Consider the following 19,066-nt stretch of genomic DNA (forward strand, 5'->3'; position numbering starts at 1 on the left):
CTCTAGATCTCAAAGGAGTACCTGATATTATTCTTTGATTATTGTTCTTCTTCTTTTGATAAGTGAGGTTTATCAGCACTTAGTACATTCAGCAGTTTTACTAGAATCAGAACTTAAACAGATGAGTAGCATTATTCTAATTTGTGACTTAGTAATAAGATATACAAAGTAAACTTAACTAAGCTCAGTTATCAGAATTTGCTTGTGTCATAAGATTTCCACAGAAATAATTACTTCTTTCATGGGATCATTTGTTTATTGAAGACTAGTAGGTCAGTATCTAGCACAGTTATCCTCATAGGATTGAATAGTTACTGAAACAGACATATCACTTATCAGAGTTTAGAAACATATATCAGACAACAGTCAGTACTTAAAGACATTTATCAATTAATGCACAGAATATACAAAGAGATTAATTCTGTAAATACTGATCATAAAGTCTGATAACATAGAACAAGTTTAAGCAGATTTAGAGAAAGAACCTGAAATCATTCCAAGTTCATTTACCAATTTTGAAAAGGTAGCTTCACACAGTGGTTTTGTGAAGATATCTGCTACTTGTTGATCTGTGGGAACAAAATGCAATTCCACTGTACCTTCATCCACATGTTCCCTGATGAAATGGTACCTGATGCTGATGTGCTTTGTCATAGAGTGTTGAACTGGATTACCTGTCATAGCAATAGCACTTTGATTATCACAGTAAATAGGGATTTTGAAATACGTTAACCCATAATCTAGTAACTGATTCTTCATCCAGAGAATCTGTGCACAGCAGCTTCCTGCAGCAATATACTCTGCTTCTGCAGTTGATGTGGAAATTGACTTTTGTTTCTTGCTATACCAAGAAACCAACCTGCCTCCAAGAAATTGGCAGCTACCACTTGTGCTTTTCCTGTCAATTTTGCAACCTGCAAAATCTGCATCTGAGTAACCTATTAATTTAAAATCTGATTCTCTAGGATACCATAATCCTAGATCAGCTGTTCCTTTAAGATACTTAAAGATTCTTTTTACAGCTGTTAAGTGAGGTTCTCTTGGATCTGCTTGAAATCTTGCACAAAGACAGGTAGCAAACATGATATCTGGTCTACTAGCAGTTAGATAGAGAAGTGAGCCAATCATACCTCTGTAATCAGTAATATCTACTGAATTACCAGTATCCTTATCCAGTTTTGTTGCAGTGGCCATGGGAGTGGATGCACTTGAACAGTCTTGCATTCCAAAATTTTTCAGCAAGTTTCTGGTGTACTTAGATTGACAAATAAAAGTTCCTTCTTCACTCTGCTTGACTTGAAGGCCCAGAAAATAACTAAGTTCTCCCATCATACTCATCTGATATCTTGACTGCATTAGGTTGGCAAACTTTTTGCAAAGTTTGTCATTTGGAGACCCAAAAATAATATCATCAACATAAATCTGGATCAAAAGTAAGTCTTTGCCATGGTTGAGATAGAACAATGTTTTGTCAATAGTTCCTCTGTTGAATCCACTTTCCAGAAGAAACTGAGCTAAAGTCTCATACCATGCTCTAGGAGCTTGCTTAAGTCCATAAAGTGCTTTATCAAGCCTGTAGACATAATCTGGATGTTTGGAATCTACAAAGCCTGGAGGTTGTTCAACATATACTTCCTCTTCCAATTCTCCATTGAGAAAAGCACTTTTCACATCCATTTGAAAGACAGTAAACTTTTTGTGAGCAGCATAAGCCATGAATATCCTTATGGCTTCTAACCTAGCAACTGGAGCAAATGTTTCATCATAGTCAATTCCCTCCTGTTGAGAATATCCTTTTGCAACCAGCCTTGCCTTGTTCGTTACAATTATGCCATCACTGTCAGTTTTGTTTCTGAATACCCACTTTGTACCAACAACCGATCTATTCTTGGGTCTTGGCACTAAGGTCCAGACTTTGTTTCTTTTAAATTCATTCAACTCTTCCTGCATTGCTTGCACCCAATCAGCATCTTGAAGAGCTTCTTCCACTTTCTTTGGCTCAGACTGAGAGAGAAAAGAATTGTAAAGACATTCATTCGAAGTACATGTTCTAGTTCTGACACCTGCCTCAGGATTTTCAATTATTAAATCAGGTGTATGTGATTTTGTCCACTTCCTTGCAGATGGAAGATTTTCTCTAGAACCGGATGCTCCCCCATGATTCATGCTGTCTTCGGTTTCATTTTCTGATGCTCCCCCTGAAACTATGCTCTCTGAGTTGGATCCTTCAGTATTTAGATTTTCAGCACTGTCAGTACTTGGCTTATCAGAACTTGACGAATCAGAATTTGAAGAGCCAGATGTATGTTCTGATGCTTCTTGAGATGTGATAATATCTTGAGTATGCTCCCCCTGCATTGGTGCATCTTCCTTTGACGTAGTCACCACAGCTTCAATAACATCAGAGTTTAATCCATCAGAATTTACAGTATCAGGACTTAGACTGTCAGGACTTGAGGTATCAGAATATGAATCTTCATTTTCAAATCTCAGCTTATCATGATCAATGCAATCTTCAAGTCCAGTGATCTTCTTGTCATCAAAAGAGACATTGATAGATTCCATGACCACTTTTGTTCTCAAATTATAGACTCTGAAGGCTTTTGTAGAAAGTGGATATCCTACAAAGATTCCCTCATCAGCTTTTAGATCAAACTTGGATAGCTGTTCAGGATGAGTCTTGAGAACAAAACACTTACATCCAAATACATGAAAGTATTTGAGATTTGGCTTTTTGTTCTTCACCATCTCATATGGTGTTTTTCCATGCTTGTTAATGAGTGTTGCATTTTGAGTAAAACAAGCAGTCTGCACAGCTTCAGCCCAGAAATAGGTTGGAAGCTTTGCTTCTTCAAGCATTGTTCGTGCAGCTTCAATTAGAGTTCTATTCTTCCTTTCAACAACTCCATTTTGCTGTGGAGTTCCAGGAGCAGAAAATTCCTGCTTTATTCCATGATTTTTGCAGAACTCTTCCATTATCAAATTCTTGAATTCAGTGCCATTATCACTCCTCAAAATTTTCACAGAATCTTTGATCAATTTATCCAGATGTTTGACATGATCAATCAGGATAGATCCAGTTTCACTTTTTGTGTGCAAGAAATACACCCATGTGTATCTGGTGAACTCATCTACTATGACCAATGCATATTTCTTCTTTGCAATAGACATGACATTCACTGGACCAAATAGATCAACATGAAGTAGATAATAAGGCTCAAGAATTGATGATTCAGTCTTGCTCTTGAACGAAGATTTTCTTTGTTTAGCCTTCTGACATGAGTCACAAAGACCATCAGGAACAAACACTGATTTTGGCAGTCCTCTCACAAGATCTTTCTTGATCAGTTCATTTATCTTGTTGAAGTTTAAATGAGAGAGTTTCTTGTGCCAATTCCATCTTTCTTCAGTTGAGGCTCTACTCACTAAACAGATTGCAGAACCATCAGAACTTGTTGAAAGCTTAGCTTCATAAATGTTACCACGCCTGAATCCCTTCAGAACAATTTTTCCTTTAGATTTACTAACTATTTCACAATGTTCTGCAAAGAAATCAACATGATAACCTCTGTCACAGATTTGACTTATACTCAGTAAGTTGTGTTTAAGTCCTGAGACCAGAGCTACATCTTTAATAATGACATTCCCAAGATTGATATTGCCATATCCCAAAGTTTTTCCAATGTTGCCATCTCCATAAGAAACACTTGGGCCAGCTTTCTCCACAAAGTCTGATAGCAGGGCCTTATTTCCAGTCATATGTCCTGAACATCCACTGTCCAGAACTAAAATATTTTTCCTGTTGCCCTGCAATCAAAAAGACCACTAATTATTAGTTTTAAGGACCCAGACTTGCTTGGATCCTTTGGCCTTTTTAGGTTTGTTAACATTTGCAGCGGATTTAACATCAGATTTTATGTTAACAGTTTTCTTATCAGAACTTATACTAGAAGGAACAACAGAAACTTTCTTTAAAGAAGGTTTTATTTGATAATAATCATAGTACAAACTATGATATTCCTTACAAGTATAAATGGAATGCCATAAACTACCACAATGAAAACAAGGATTTTGTGGTTTGTATCTAACAGACTGACTCTTAACTCCTGACTTTGTAGATAAGGAGTTAATATTCTTATTCTTCCTGCAAAAAGAAGCCAGATGGTTAGAACTTCCACAGTTATGACATGCTTTCCTAGGAGCATCAGGAACAGATTTATAGTTATTGCTTTTATTCACACCTTCCTTTCCATTCCTGTTTTTCCTAGGTGATTTTACCTTGTTTGCATTCTTAACATCTTTCAGCTTATGCTTAAGCTGCTTCTTTGTCATTAAGCCTATGTGAACTTCAGCTGTCTTTTCCTGTTTTAGTTTGTCAGAAGCTAATTCCTTTTTAACTTCTGATTTCTCATTTTCGGATTTTTCAGTTACAAACTTAACAGGTTTTAACTTCGGCTTTTGCTTATCAACAGGCTTAATTTCTACAGTTCCTTTTTTATTTTCTCCATAGCCTAAGCCCTCTTTCCAGTTTCCACTGCTTAGCAAATTTTGAGTTGTTTTGCCAGAGTTAGTCCAAGTTCTGATAATCTCTCTCTCCTTTTCTAACTCAGTTTTTAGAGATTCATTCATTTTTAGCACTTCATCCCTAACATAAAAAGCATCATCTCTATCCTGCTGAGTTTGATGAAACATGACTAACTCTTTTTCTAAGAAATCATTTCTTTTCCTAAAAGCAAGATTTTCAGAAGTTAATCTTTCACATGTTAAAGTTTGATCTCTATAACTAACAAACATGGTTTTAAGATATCTTCTCAACTCATTAATATCATCAGTATGAAAAACATAAGTAGTCTGAGGTACCTTTGTTTCAGCAGCTTCAGAACTGCTCTCAGAACTTGATTTATCAGCATTTGCCATCAATGCATAGTTCTCCTCACTTTCAGAGTCTGAGGTGTCTGTCCAGCTTTTCTGCTTTGTGACAAGAGCTTTGCCTTTGTCATTCTTGGTCTTCTTGCAATCAGGAGATATGTGGTCTTTCTCACCACAATTATAACATTTAACATTAGCGTAATCTCCTCTGTCAGACTTTCCTCCTCTTCCTTCAGATCTTCTGAAATTCTTCTTATCAGAACTTATGCCTTTCCTGGAAAACTTCTTTCCCTTCCTGAACTTCCTGTATGCAATCTTTGTGATTCCTTTCACCATAAGAGCACACAGCTTCATCATCTCCTCATCAGCATCAGTTTCAGGCAAGCTTTCAGAATCTGAGTCATCATCACTCTCAGAACTTGATGACTCAGTATCAGATTTTATGATAAGAGCTTTACCCTTATCTTTCTTTGAGGAAGATGGTTTGGGGGATTCCTCTTCAACCTTGAGAGCAACTGTCCTTGACTTTCCTCCTTTCCTCTTGCTTCTTTGTTCCATCTCAAGTTCATGAGTCTTGAGCATTCCATAGATTTCATCAAGAGTTGTTTCATCAAGATTGTAGTTGTCTCTTATTGTTGTTGCCTTCAAATCCCAACATTCAGGAAGAGCTAACAGGAATTTGAGGTTTGTATCTTCAAGATCATACTCCTTATTTACTAATGACAAGTCATTCAAGAGTTTGACAAATCTATCATATACATCAGTCAATGACTCATTAGTCCTAGAGTCAAAGTGTTCATACTCTTGAGTGAGTATTGTCTTCCTGTTCTTCTTAACTGTTTCAGTTCCTTGACACCTTGTCTCCAGTGCATCCCATATCTCCTTAGCAGTCTTGCAGTTGATTACCCTGTTTGACATTACATTATCAATGGCACTATGCAATAAGTGACGTACCTTTGCATCCTTAGCAATAGATGCTATATCTTCAGCAGTGTAATCATTCTTTTCCTTTGGTACGGTCATTGCTGCTTCACCTGCAACTACAACAGCGAGCTTGGTAGGTTTGTGAGGCCCTTCCTTGATTCTATCAAGGTATTCTGGATCTGTTGCTTCCAGAAACATGGTCATCCTTACCTTCCATATGGGATATTCAGATGGTCTCAATATGGGAACTCTGATAGTCTCATATCGACTCTGAGTTGATGTCTTTGATGATTCCTCAGTTTTGGTAGGCTTAGTTGGAGTTTCTGTGTCAGACATGATTGTGTTTGGATCTTTAACTGTATGTGTGTTAACAGATAGCTCTGATACCACTTGTTAGGTCACACTTTCACTGTAGAGGGGGTGAATACAGTGTTTATTACAATCAAATCAAACTTCAAGAACTTATGTAACAGAAAACAAACTTTATTTAAACAATAAACTCTGTTACAATCTGGAACTGTTATCTCTCAGTGATGAACAAAATATCACGAGAGCTGTTAGGGTTATAATAAATAATATTCTCGATAATGATAACACTTATAGTGTAAACCCTATGTCTGTGTTTATATACTACACAGTTACAAGATAATCGCTAATTGATATGGAATATAATTCTGCTTCCTAAAATATATCAATCAGATATCTTCTATTCCAAGTATTCCATTCTTCACGGAATTCCTTCTTCATGCATATCTCTTCTTATGTTTATCTTGATCTTCTTAACTTTAATCAGCTACTGTCCTTATCTGATCGTCCTTCAGCACTTAAGTTCTGATATCTATCTCCTGATAACATAAGTACTGATATCCCTTAAGTTCTGACTTCCAGTATAAGTACTGATCAGTTAAGTACTGATTTGTTCTGTTCAAATAAGATCTGAAATCTAAACATAAAACATATTAGCCATGACATTATCAAATATATCTAACATAGAGATCATATCATCAACATAAGATTCCATGTTCCTGCCCAGCTGATCTTTGAAGATGGTATTCATCATTTTTTGGTATATTGCCCCGGCGTTGATTAACCCAAACGGCATCATAACAAAAGCGTAGACAGCCCGGTGTGTGATGAATGCCGTCTTCGCGATGTCTGCCGGATTCATCTTGACCTGGTTGTATCCCGAGAAGTCGTCCATGAAACTTAACATAACATGGCCCGAGGTCGCGTCTATCAGCTGGTCAATGTTGGGCAGGGGGTAAGAATCTTTAGGACACGCCGAATTGAGGTTTGTATAATCCACGCACATTCGCCATTTGCCATTGGGTTTCTTGACCAGCACCACGTTTGCTAGCCAATCCGGATACTTAATTTCACAGATTATGTCTGCCTTTAACAATTTTTCAACTTCTTGGTCGATTGCATGTTGTCTCTCCGGGGCAAAGTTCCTTCGTTTTTGCTTTATTGGTTTTTGCTTTGGATCTACATCCAGACTGTGCATGGCCACAGATTCATCAATCCCCGGCATGTCTTCCGGGGACCAGGCAAACACATCAGCTTATTCTTTTAGTAGATCGATGAGCTCCTTCTGGAATGTGGTTTCCAGGCCTTTTGCGATTTTGATTTTTCGGGTGGGGTTCCCGGGTTCCAAATCTACCTCGATTGTCTGATGGGCCGGTTCTACCTTTGTCTTCTCCTTGCTCTCTACAAATTTTTGAATCCGGGCATCAGCGTTGGTTACGCCGTATCCGGAGTCCTCGATCATATTCACATCCAAACGGGCCCTTTTACTAAGGTGCTCTCGATGCTTCTTTCTGCTTTGTCCCTTGGGTAGGGACATTATCTTCTTCCGGTTTTCCGGCTCCGTTTCTGCCATGACAAGTGCTTGACCATAGCATTTACCTGTCATTTCCCTGTCTCCTTTCAGTTCTCCAATGCCTCCCGGGGTGGGGAACTTGATATTCAAGTGAATAGTTGAGGGGATCGCCCTGAGCTTGGTGATAGTGGGCCTTCCAAGGATCATGTTGTATGAGGAGGTTGCGCTTATCACATAGAATTTCATCATATGAGAGACCTGCCGGGGTGCGGTTCCAAAGATGATGGGAAGATAAATGATACCCCGGATTGGAATCATCGTGTTCCCAAATCAGTACAAGGGGTCTTCAAGACAGGGGTCCATTCGGAGGTGTCCGAGCTCCATCCTGTTAAGTGTGTGCTCGAATACAATATTAGCAAATGAACCATTGTCAACTAAAATTCTTTTTACCTCGTTGTTTGCGACATCAAGGGTCACCACTAATGCCAAGTTGTGATCCGGATCGAGGCCCTCGTAATCAGAATAAGAGAAGCAGATCGGCTCATCCTCCAGAGTCTGGATCATCATCACATCATTCTCCCGATCCGGGCTCCGAGGTGGAGAGGTTGTGCCTCCAAAAACAACATTCACCACATTTTTGCCTCTTCCCGGGGCTCTATCTTTGTCATTTGACCCCCTTTGAAGATACTGGTTCATGTTTCCTTTCTTGATTTGGTCTTCTATGAACATCTTGAGGAAGAAACAGTTTTCAGTGGTATGGCCATGATCCTCGTGATAGCCACAATGCTTATCCCGGGCCCTGTTTTCGGGAGGCGCCAGCAAGGGTTTTGGTGGATAATAGAACGGTTTGCCCTTGACTTCGCGTAAAATGTCGGCCCGGGGCCTGTTGAGGGGTGTCCACTCCGGTTCCGGCTTGGGTTCCTTCTTTGTCTGGGGTTTCCTTTCACCCTTTCTTGATTCGGTGTATGTATCCCGGGGTGGGGTTCCCGGGACTGTTGAATGTAGTTGCTTGCCTGTCAAGCTTGTACCTTTTGTCCCTCCGGGACGACGAGCGTCGCTCCGGAGACTCGTCATCATCATGTATTCTTCTATTCATCTTCATTGATTTGAGGAAATTGTTTTCCTTTATGAACTTTGATGCCAACGCATATGCCGATGCTAGGCTCTGGGGCTCCCTATGAATCAAGTCTTTAACATAGCCTTCACAAGATATCGGGTGCATGTTTCTTCGAAAGATGTTTACTGCCTCTTTTTCTTCTAAGTTGGAGAGTTGGTTGGCCGCTTCCTGGAATCTTTTGATGAATTCCGGGAGAGGCTCCTTGCTTCTTTGCTAGATTGTTTCCAGATGACACATCTGCAGCTCGTTCATCCGGTTGGCCCTGAATCTTTTCAAAAATATCTCGCGGAAGTCTTTCCAGGAGTCCACACTCCAGGATGGTATGCGACTGAACCATTTCTGAGCTCTCCCCTTCAACGTTGATGCGAAGAATCGGCATCTAGTCAGGTCGCTGTAATCATAAATATTAGATATTTGCTCAAAATAGTTCAGATGCTCCCCGGGGTCAGCCAGTCCGTCAAAAGAGTCAAAATTGAAGTGTTTCAGCCCTGACTCCCTGGGGGTGGATTCCAGTTTCTTTGTGAACGGGGTTGCCGCCGCCCCTACTTCCATGTCGCCTTCCATTTTCCTTTTAAGGTCCCGAAGGACCCGGGCCATTTGTTCTTGCTTGGATTCCTTCTCTGGCTCTGAGTCTGAAGAAACATGAATCCGGTGAGCCTTTCTCTTTAGCTTGGCTTCCTCCTCCCGGACTCTCCTTTCTATAGATTCCTGGGCTTTAGCCTCTTCTTCTTTCCGGATTCTCTCACGGAGGGCAGCTCTTTTTATTTCGTCTCTGGCATCCTCTGGTGGCCTTTTGAAGTTCTTCGCAATCCGGTCGAAGACGGATCCCCGAGATTCTCCAGATCGTTCGTCGGACCGCTCTCGCTGATCCCCTGGGCGGGTCTCGTGCTCGGCGTCCTGCTTTTCCTTCCACAAGTCCATGGTCGCCTGTATCTGTTCTGGGGTCATGCTTCCCCATGGATTGGTGGGGACCCCTGTGTGTTTGTGGGCAGCTCTTTCTATAACTATTCTCTGGTCTCCTGGTTGGAGATTTTGAGAGGGAGTTTGGGTTATGGGTAGCCCTTTGTCCAGATCTTCCATGTCTCCATCCCTGGGTTGGGGAGGAGGCGGAAGGAAAGAGGCAGAAATTGCTGCTTTGCTTTTTCTCGTAGTCATGGTTATTTAAAGGTGCTATGAACTCAAAATAATAAAATTCGTAGAAACAGATCTAAGAGATGGGTAGTAGCGTTCTTACTGGGAGATGGTGTTTCAAGTTTCTGGGTGGTGGGGCTGCGGATATGAACACCACTGGTCGGAGGTTCGACCCCTCCTTCTAGCGCCAATGATAATCCCAGATCACCCCGGGGCCTTCTCCTGGCCGGGCCCGGAATCAAACTCCTTTTGGGCGGCGACGGCGGTGGCGTGTGGTGTAGCTGTAGGGTGGGAACCTACAAAACAGAACTGGAGGGGGGTGGCGTCCCCGCGGCACCTCCGGCGTGAGAATGAGAAAGGGTTTTTAAGGAGAAGGAGGGCAAAGTGAGGATTATACGAATATATTTATGGGAAGTACGTGTGTGCATGTAAGTATAGGTGAGAGAGAGAGTATGTAAGATTGTAACCTGTAACTTTCCTTCTGTTCTACCTTTTGTAGGCCTCCTACTAGGGTTTAGGGGTTTGTCCCTTTTCCTCTGAACCGTAGGTTGGCCTTTTGGACTGTAGGGCATCTGGACGCCTGGGATGCGTCAGAGTATTATCAGATCCGGACCGTAGGAACGTCTTGGATCCCGGGTACCTGGACGGTGGTGATGTTGCCACGTGTCCTGGGCTCCTCAAGGTCAACGCTGAATGCGTCAGAGTACTGTCAGATCCGGACCGTAGGAATGTTCTGGATCTCAGGAACTGGGACGGTGGTGATGTCGCCACGTATCCTGGGATCTTGTATTTGGGCTCTGTACCTCTTCAATTGGGCCTGAATTATTATGGGCTATCAGTTACAATACTGAGAACAATATGAAATCATGTTATCATATCATAAATATCACAATTTAAATTAAGGAAACATGGAGCAGGCAGTTACAGCCTGCGTGGCTGCGTCAATGCTTAAAACACAGGTGACTATGTCAGTTTATCTAAGCTAAAAAAATCACAAGAATTTCGCTGTGAATAAATTAGAAGAAATAATCATATAAAGAAACAAGAAGGAAGTCAGGGTTTTCCTGCTCGTCTTTGGTGACAAGAATTCTCTCGTCCATCTACCGGTCTGTGAGGAATCTAATTAGGCAGGAGCTCAGGAGATTGTTGTAGAGGGCACGGACTCATCAAATAGTTCAAGAGTTGATGTTAAAGCACAGCCCGAAAAACTCAATGAAACACTTTTTTTAATTATAGTGTATTTGTCATGTCCATCTTGATTAGTTGATTGTATGAGGTAATTTTTGTTTCAAAGACACATTTCTTATCTATGATGTTGTTCATCAGAGGATCAGTAACTTCCTACATAATAATGAGTAATTTTTATGGGCGCATGCCGCATATATATATATATATATATATATATATATATTATCAATAGGAAAATATTCATGTGACACACGGTTATTATTCGAAGAAGAAAATTATCAAATATACGTGACATATCAACAATTATTACACACGGTAGTATATAATAAGATCCATTTTCTTGTTACAAAACAGTAGTCTAAATATAACAACCATATATTCCGCTAAACCTTCAAACGCCCGGGAGGGAAGCCTGTACATATAAACGGCACACACACAACACAATAATGTACTGAGACTCCAAGTCTGATATTTCATTTCAAATGTGTTTTTACCTTAATCGTAGGACTTAAATCTGTACTAGTCCATGTCACATAACCCAATCTATTAGCCAAACAAAACAAAAGGAACTAGGATTTCCCAATTGTGCTTGTTTAGTTGGATGTCCTTTCATTTCTAAAACAACCTTTGACAGAACTCCGAGATCCTTAATTTCATTGCATGTTTCATATGCATGCTACAATATTGGTTCTTGATCATTACACAGAAATGTCAAAGGAGAACATGTTTGGTGAAACCGAAAAATGGAGATTTGATGAAAATTGATTGTATTATACATCCGTCATGAAGGCGTGGGAAGCAACGGTCCGAAAAACACAGGCTGCAGCTAAGAAGCGAGCAAACAACTTTTTTGGGACAGCACATGTACCTCATGCTAGTGACGACGAAAGTGAGCGTCATGAAGAAAATGTTATTGAAAACCAAAGCATCGGAGACGTGTACAATGCTGAGAGATTTTTGTCTAATGGTGATTACTACACGGGCCATTGGGCCGATAATTTTCCACATGGACGTGGGAAATATTGGTGGACAGATGGGTGTATGTATGTTGGTGACTGGCATAGAGGCAAAACAAATGGGAGAGGCTTGTTCAGCTGGCCTTCTGGGGCTGTTTATGATGGTGAATTTAAAAATGGATATATGGATGGTGCGGGGACTTATTCAGGACCTCATGGAGACATGTACAAGGGCAATTGGGTGATAAACTTGAAACATGGTTATGGTGTGAAAGAGTACTCGAATGGCGATTCATACGATGGAGAATGGTGCAGAGGAATGCAGGAAGGTCAGGGGACATATAAGTGGAAAAATGGGAATTATTATGTTGGCCAATGGAAGAATGGAGCATTTTGTGGAAAAGGGAAAATGCATTGGAATGATGGGAATAGGTATGATGGGTACTGGGAAGATGGTTTTCCTAAAGGGAATGGAACATATAAATGGGGCAATGGAAGTTTTTATGTTGGGAACTGGAGTAGGAATCCTAATGAGCAAAGTGGAAGTTATTATCCCTGTGGTTCGACGTTGGTTGATGGGAATTTTGATTGGGATCCTCAGGAGGTGTATAATGTTCATTTAAAGACGTGTTGGGTCTGTCCTGGAGAGAAAGTTCTTGTGATGCCATCTCAAAGAAGTTGGCTGTTTGGCGATCATCTAAAGGTGCTGATCCAAATGTTAGGCCTAGGAGGATGTCGGTAGATGGAAGAATTGAGGCTGGTGTTGATAAAGATTTTAGTCCTTTTGATAGAAAACTTACAGGGTCAAGGGATGATGCTTCTTTGGCTCTTGATGATTTCAGCACAAGAGGTAGTCCTATTAGAATACCAAGAGTTGTGAAGAAGCAAGGGGAAACAATCTCTAAAGGCCATAGAAACTATGAGTTGATGCTTAATTTACAATTGGGAATCAGGTACCATAGTGGGTGCACATTGTTTCACTTCAACCTATATCTAGAAAACCTTTATGTTTCGTTTTTTAACCCTTTGTTGCCTCTTTTCTGCATAGGCATTCTGTAGGAAGACCTGGTCCACCTCCGTCGCTAGATTTAAAGCCTTCTGCATTTGATCCAAAAGAAAAAGTTTGGACAAGATTTCCTCCAGAGGGATCGAAATACACTCCACCACACCAGTCTTGTGAATTTAGATGGAAAGATTATTGTCCATTAGTCTTTAGGTGATCCTCAAGAATTTGTCTATGGTTATTGCAGACAAGATATTGTGCACGTAATTGCCCGTCATATTTTCTCTGTTTGTAATATGATGTATTTGATCAGGACTTTGAGGAAGCTGTTCCAAATAGATGCAGCTGATTATATGTTATCAATATGTGGGAATGAGGCCCTTAGAGAACTCTCCTCTCCAGGAAAAAGTGGAAGTTTTTTTTACTTGACTCAAGATGATCGATACATGATCAAAACGATGAAAAAGGCTGAAGTAAAAGTAAGCTGTTCCTCTTATGATGCACATGAAACTAATGCAATCACTTTTCTGATCAAAATTTCTCTGGTTTAATTTTCATGTCGTATTTAGGTCCTCCTAAGGATGCTCTCGGCCTATTATAACCATGTGCGTGCTTACCAGAACACTCTGGTTACCAAGTACTTTGGACTACATTGTGTAAAATTAAACGGAACAGCACAGAAGAAGGTAACTTGAAGGCACTTGTACTTGTATGATTTTGGTTTTGGCACTTTTACAACTCTGAACAAACACAAATCCTGTACAATTTAGGTACGCTTCATTATCATGGGAAATCTCTTCTGTTCAGAATACACAATTCACAGACGATTTGACTTAAAAGGATCGTCTCTTGGACGTAGTACTGATAAGCCCGAAGCAGAGTTGGATGCTAACACGATTCTCAAAGATCTTGATCTAAATTTTTTGTTTCGACTACAGAAAACATGGTTTCAAGAATTCAGAAGGTTTGCTGTTGGATTTGTTTCCTTTTTCATTTTAGTCTTTGATATCCTCTCAAGCTGTTCCTCTAGAAGTAACAATTTGATCTTGCATTTTGCTTGCAAATGAAATTCAATGTTGTTATACCAGGCAAGTTGACAGGGATTGTGACTTTCTTGAACAAGAGAGGATAATGGACTACAGCCTTCTAGTCGGGCTTCACTTCAGAGAACCAAACATTGCTGCTGATCTAATTCCCTCGGGAGCTCGAACACCTACTGGTTTCTACTAATCCTCAACACATCATCAAATCTTAAATTTCAGCTTCTTCAGTGTGAATTATTACTCGTACTAAAATGCCTCTTCTTTTGTGTAGCCAATGGTGATTCAGACACGGATTCAGTTCCTCGTCTTTCAAGAGCAGACATGGATAGACTTCTTCTAGACCCTGCAGGGTACAAATATTTATCCATCCATTTACATCATCTGTTACTTTGTTATACGAATGCATGGGATTTAAGTGCTAATGTTTGTTAAAATGAGAATGACAGGTGGGCTAGTATAAGGTTGGGGGTGAATATGCCAGCAAGAGTTGAGAGGACAGAAAGAAAAAGTGATTATTTTGAGGGACAACTAGTAGGAGAACCAACTGGAGAATACTACGACGTTGTCATGTTTTTTGGTATCATTGACATACTTCAAGACTATGACATTACCAAGAAACTCGAGCATGCATACAAGTCCATGCAGTATGACCCAACTTCAATTTCAGCTGTTGATCCTAGACAATACGCTAAACGATTTCGTGATTTTGTTCTTAAGATATTTGCAGAAGATGCTTAAATATATAGATCATCCAAAGGTTTCACTTACCTGTATATTCACAAATTTAGTACTGCAACAAAGGTTCACTCTTGAGCATATTGGATAAAGTCTATTGATATCATCTGTATATCATATTGTTTGTTAAAATTTTGTTCATTACTACTTGCTATCCATAAAAAGATACATGCATACTGTATAAGTAAAAGGGGATTCTGCAGATAGATGTTGTTAAAAATATAATATCTTGATTAATGATTCCAGACAATAAACTAATTTGACCTTCTTTCTTTAGATGATAAAATTATTAGTTATATTCATGATAGAGGAATATTGCAGACCAGCAGTGTGAATGGAATGGGAAAAAAGTAAACTATTTCAATCAGATACCTAAAACTTCTGAAAACGTAATGCTAGTATGCTACATTAAGAGAACTTAATACATATATGAAAAAATACCTATAATTCGATAAAATATATAGAAGATCACTGCAAAATAGATACAATGATGATTTAAGTAACTTAGTACCTAGCTTGCTTATAAGAAAAGATTGAATTGTCTAAAACTGAAACATTACAAGCATTATAGCTATGGCACTATAACTATAAGCAGTCATCAGCCTCCGGACCAAGCACCTGCTAAATTCACCATAAATACCTGAGATGGGAGATATACGCTCATTAACACAAAAAAATGCATAACCTGGTTGCGATGGTCTTTTTAGATGAGGGTGAGACAATAAATTTAAATCTCCAAAACCAATAAATTAATTATGCAGAAAGCAGAACTAACGAACAAAACTATGTGCAATAACATATATAACAACAGGGCATAACATTATCTGGGGCTTTATTTATTGAAATTCTTCATTAAAGGTCATCATTATGCATTTATCAGGTTTCAGTCATATCATATCTAAGTTTAGTCCTTTTAGGTTCCAGGTCAAATTTTACATACCTAATAGAAAAAATAATGCAAGACCAAGAAAAGTTAAATTAGATATATGATAAAATGCCATTTTTATGTGCTTTACTAAATTTTTCTGTATTTAAATTACTTGCTCAAAGGCTTTGAATACATATGCTAATAGTGATTCTTGTCTAATGTCCTTAGATCTACAACGGACAAAAGATTTCTACACCAATGAGTTTAGACTGCATATAAATCCGGAGGAAGAAAAACATTTTAAGTAATGGACTAGAAGCTATATCAAGAACAAATACTGGCCAAGACTCTAACAGGCACAGGGGCTTGGCTCCTGCCAAGACAATAAGACATCCTCTGAAATTTGCCCCTACAGGAAAAATATTCATTAGAAAAAATTAAAAAGAGGCGATGTTTATATTCATTTGTAAATGATCTTACTTATTATTGTTTAACCATTATTAATCCATATGCTAGGGTTGGTTTAAACCTATTTTTATTTCCTCACAAATTATAATAACTTAAATTACGATTTCTTATTATTCTAATTAGCTGTATCTAAATAAATCCAGACAGATTGAACCAAAATATCATGTATAAAGCTTCTGTTCAATTCATGGTTAGATCCTTCTAGTTTTATGCTTGATTCTCTTGCTCTTCAATTCTATATCAACTGCTTAATTAATCCGATATAAGTATCACAGTAGTGATACTGCATTACTGCATTATAAGTATCACAGTAGTGTTCTACATCGTACATGCACAATACTATATGCTAATTATAGTTCTCCTGGTTGTCATTTTAAGCATAGTTCTCGTATTGAAAACAGAGATAAAAAAGTACCTGGTGCCGAGTTGAGAAAAGAAGCAAATGCCATTGTAACACACGAACCACAAGAGCACAAGCACAATAGTATCTATCCAAAATTAAGGATTCACAATAGCAAAATCACAGTTCTATAAAAAGATCATTTGAAAAAATATTTTAAGGAAAGAAAGAAAGGGGGAAAGGATACTGAAAAAACAACGCTCCCAGAAATCTAACATGTACAGTCCGAAGGTAACATTGTACACACACATTTTGCGTTGAACCCAGTTCATCTTCTTTGTAAGGACAAATAAAAACCAAAGAAATCGCGGAAGCAGTGTAGAATGTTGTTACCTTGGAAAGTAGCGAGTTTGAAATCAAATCTGTACGAGGACAAGTGAGGAGTATGTCAAAATAACCTATTCGGAAAAAAAATACTATTTTTGAGTAATTTTTCTAAAAATAAGTTTTTATTACAAAAATCTCTTTTTCAAATTTTTTTTGTAAAAGTTTACTTTTGCAACTCTATACAATCTCAACTGAAACCAAATTAAGTTCAGTTATTTTTCAAAAAAATATAAAAGAAGTTGCGTATCTAATTGCTTTAAATATTTCAAAAATTAGAAAAATCACAAACAAACTTAAAAAAACAGTATTTTGGTAATTTTTCCTCTTGTTTTCCTTGCAAAAATCTTAAAATTTTGATATTTTATATTAAAAAATTAAAATCAATTAAAAAACTAGTTAGGTCAATCTATTAATAATATACTAAAATTTATTATTTAGGTTGAATATCCTAAATAACGGGTAATTATCAAGATCACTTATTACGTCCAAATGTATCAAGTGAATTACTGATTACAAAACTGACTCAAATGAGTCACTCATTTGGAAATTTGTATAAAAAATATTACTCTACGTTAGTCGAAATTCTTAAAAGTATTATATATTGAGTTTCACACATTTTTTTCGAATGATATTACATCCAAATGAAAGATTCCGAGTTCTAGTAATTTAGATAATATCTTTAGATTTTTTAAAATTTATCTACTATTTATTTTTATTTAAATCAAATAAAATAATAAAAAAATTAAAAATAAATATTTGATAAAATTTTAAAAATCTAACAATATTATCTAAAATAGTAAAATTCGGAACCTTTTATTTGGATATAATATTATTCATAAAAAATGTGCGGAACTCAATATATAATACTTATAATAATTTCGATTAACGATAAAGTTATATTTTTTATACAAATTTTTAAACAGTTTTATAATCATTGGCTTACTTGATATATTTGGATGGACCTATTTGATAATTAACCCCCTAAATAACTATATTAAAATAATAATGATCCAAATACTCGCTAACATTTTTAATATATTTTCTGTGAAGCTGACTGAATAGTATGGCATCAACACAACATGATAATACTCATTGCGAGCGAAATAAAAAATTTTAAAAATACTAAATTAAGGTTTACACTTTAATTAAGATTTAACCCCTACTAGTTAGAACCAAAATCATAAAACAAAGTATTTTTTATTCATTATTATAAATATTTCTAAAGTTCAGACGAGAGTTGTTGAACCCGAAATTATTAAATATTATATTATATGGCACACATTTAAATTTTCAAATTATTAAAAATATAAAAAATATTTTAGAAAATATTATTAAATATGTATGCTCCACAACAGGTTTATGCTGCTTTGTCTTCTTTTTCATCCATCAAATATGTTAAAGCATACATATTTTCATCATACTTTTTCATCCATCGAACATGTTAGAGCTGATGTGCCAACAATATTATTATTATTATTAGACTACAATTTTAGGAGATGATCTCTTTGCTTAATTTGCCAACCTTTTTTAATCAGGTTGTTGTCCTTTATTTATACCAAGTCCCAAATGGGTTTTATCTTACAAATTGGGCCTTCTTGGGCTTTACATAATATTTCATAATTATTCTAACTATGATTCCTTTGGGTCGTCTTGTCTTGGTTTGCGGCAAGTTTGGACTTAGTTATCATGTCGTCGACATAGATTAACATGTTTTTTCCTATTTGCGAGCCAAAGATTGTGTCCATCATCTGCTGGAAGGTTGCGCCCGCATTAATCATTCCAAAAGGCATGACTCGATACCCAAACACTCCTCTGTGAGTAATGAATGCCGTTTTTTCCCAATCACGTGAATCTATTTTTATCTGGTTGTATCCTTGTAAGTCATATGTCATAGCCTATTTGTATATTCGAGGATTCAACTCAACTCAAATAAGAATGTAATAAGTAAATAGTGGATCGACCGTCAGATAGATCTCGCAAAGTAATATCTGTCAAAGGATTCAGAAACAAGGTTCATCTACAGACTTGAGGAGTTAATTCACTGGAAGAAGTTCAAGAAGTTGATCATGCCTCAGTGATATAAATCAAGATCGTGGATTTAATCAAGTGACAGAGATCTCGTCAGAGTATCATTAATTACAAGGATTTAATCTGAAGAAAATCAGAGTATCAAAGTCAACACATGAAGAAACGTCACGGAAGTTAGTCACTCATGAAC

General features: G+C 37.7%; 1 long non-coding RNA gene and 1 pseudogene across 2 annotated transcripts; one reads left to right on the forward strand and one right to left on the reverse strand.

Annotated features, from left to right (window-relative positions):
• Positions 1-11,585: 11,585 nt before the first annotated feature.
• On the forward strand, positions 11,586-14,891 carry LOC141692806 (phosphatidylinositol 4-phosphate 5-kinase 4-like; annotated as a pseudogene).
• A 366-nt stretch (positions 14,892-15,257) lies between these two features.
• LOC141689325 (uncharacterized) lies at positions 15,258-16,860 on the reverse strand. 2 transcript variants are annotated; one of them, XR_012562342.1, is made up of 3 exons: positions 16,709-16,860; positions 16,537-16,609; positions 15,258-15,425 (listed from the first exon to the last, which is right to left on the reverse strand). It is a non-coding gene; the product is annotated as an uncharacterized LOC141689325 (long non-coding RNA). The 2 variants fall into 2 exon arrangements; XR_012562341.1 differs by lacking the exon at positions 15,258-15,425 and adding an exon at positions 15,451-16,062.
• Positions 16,861-19,066: the final 2,206 nt, after the last annotated feature.

Source organism: Apium graveolens, chromosome 10 (genome assembly GCF_009905375.1).
Source record: "Apium graveolens cultivar Ventura chromosome 10, ASM990537v1, whole genome shotgun sequence".
Taxonomy (NCBI): Eukaryota; Viridiplantae; Streptophyta; class Magnoliopsida; order Apiales; family Apiaceae; genus Apium; species Apium graveolens.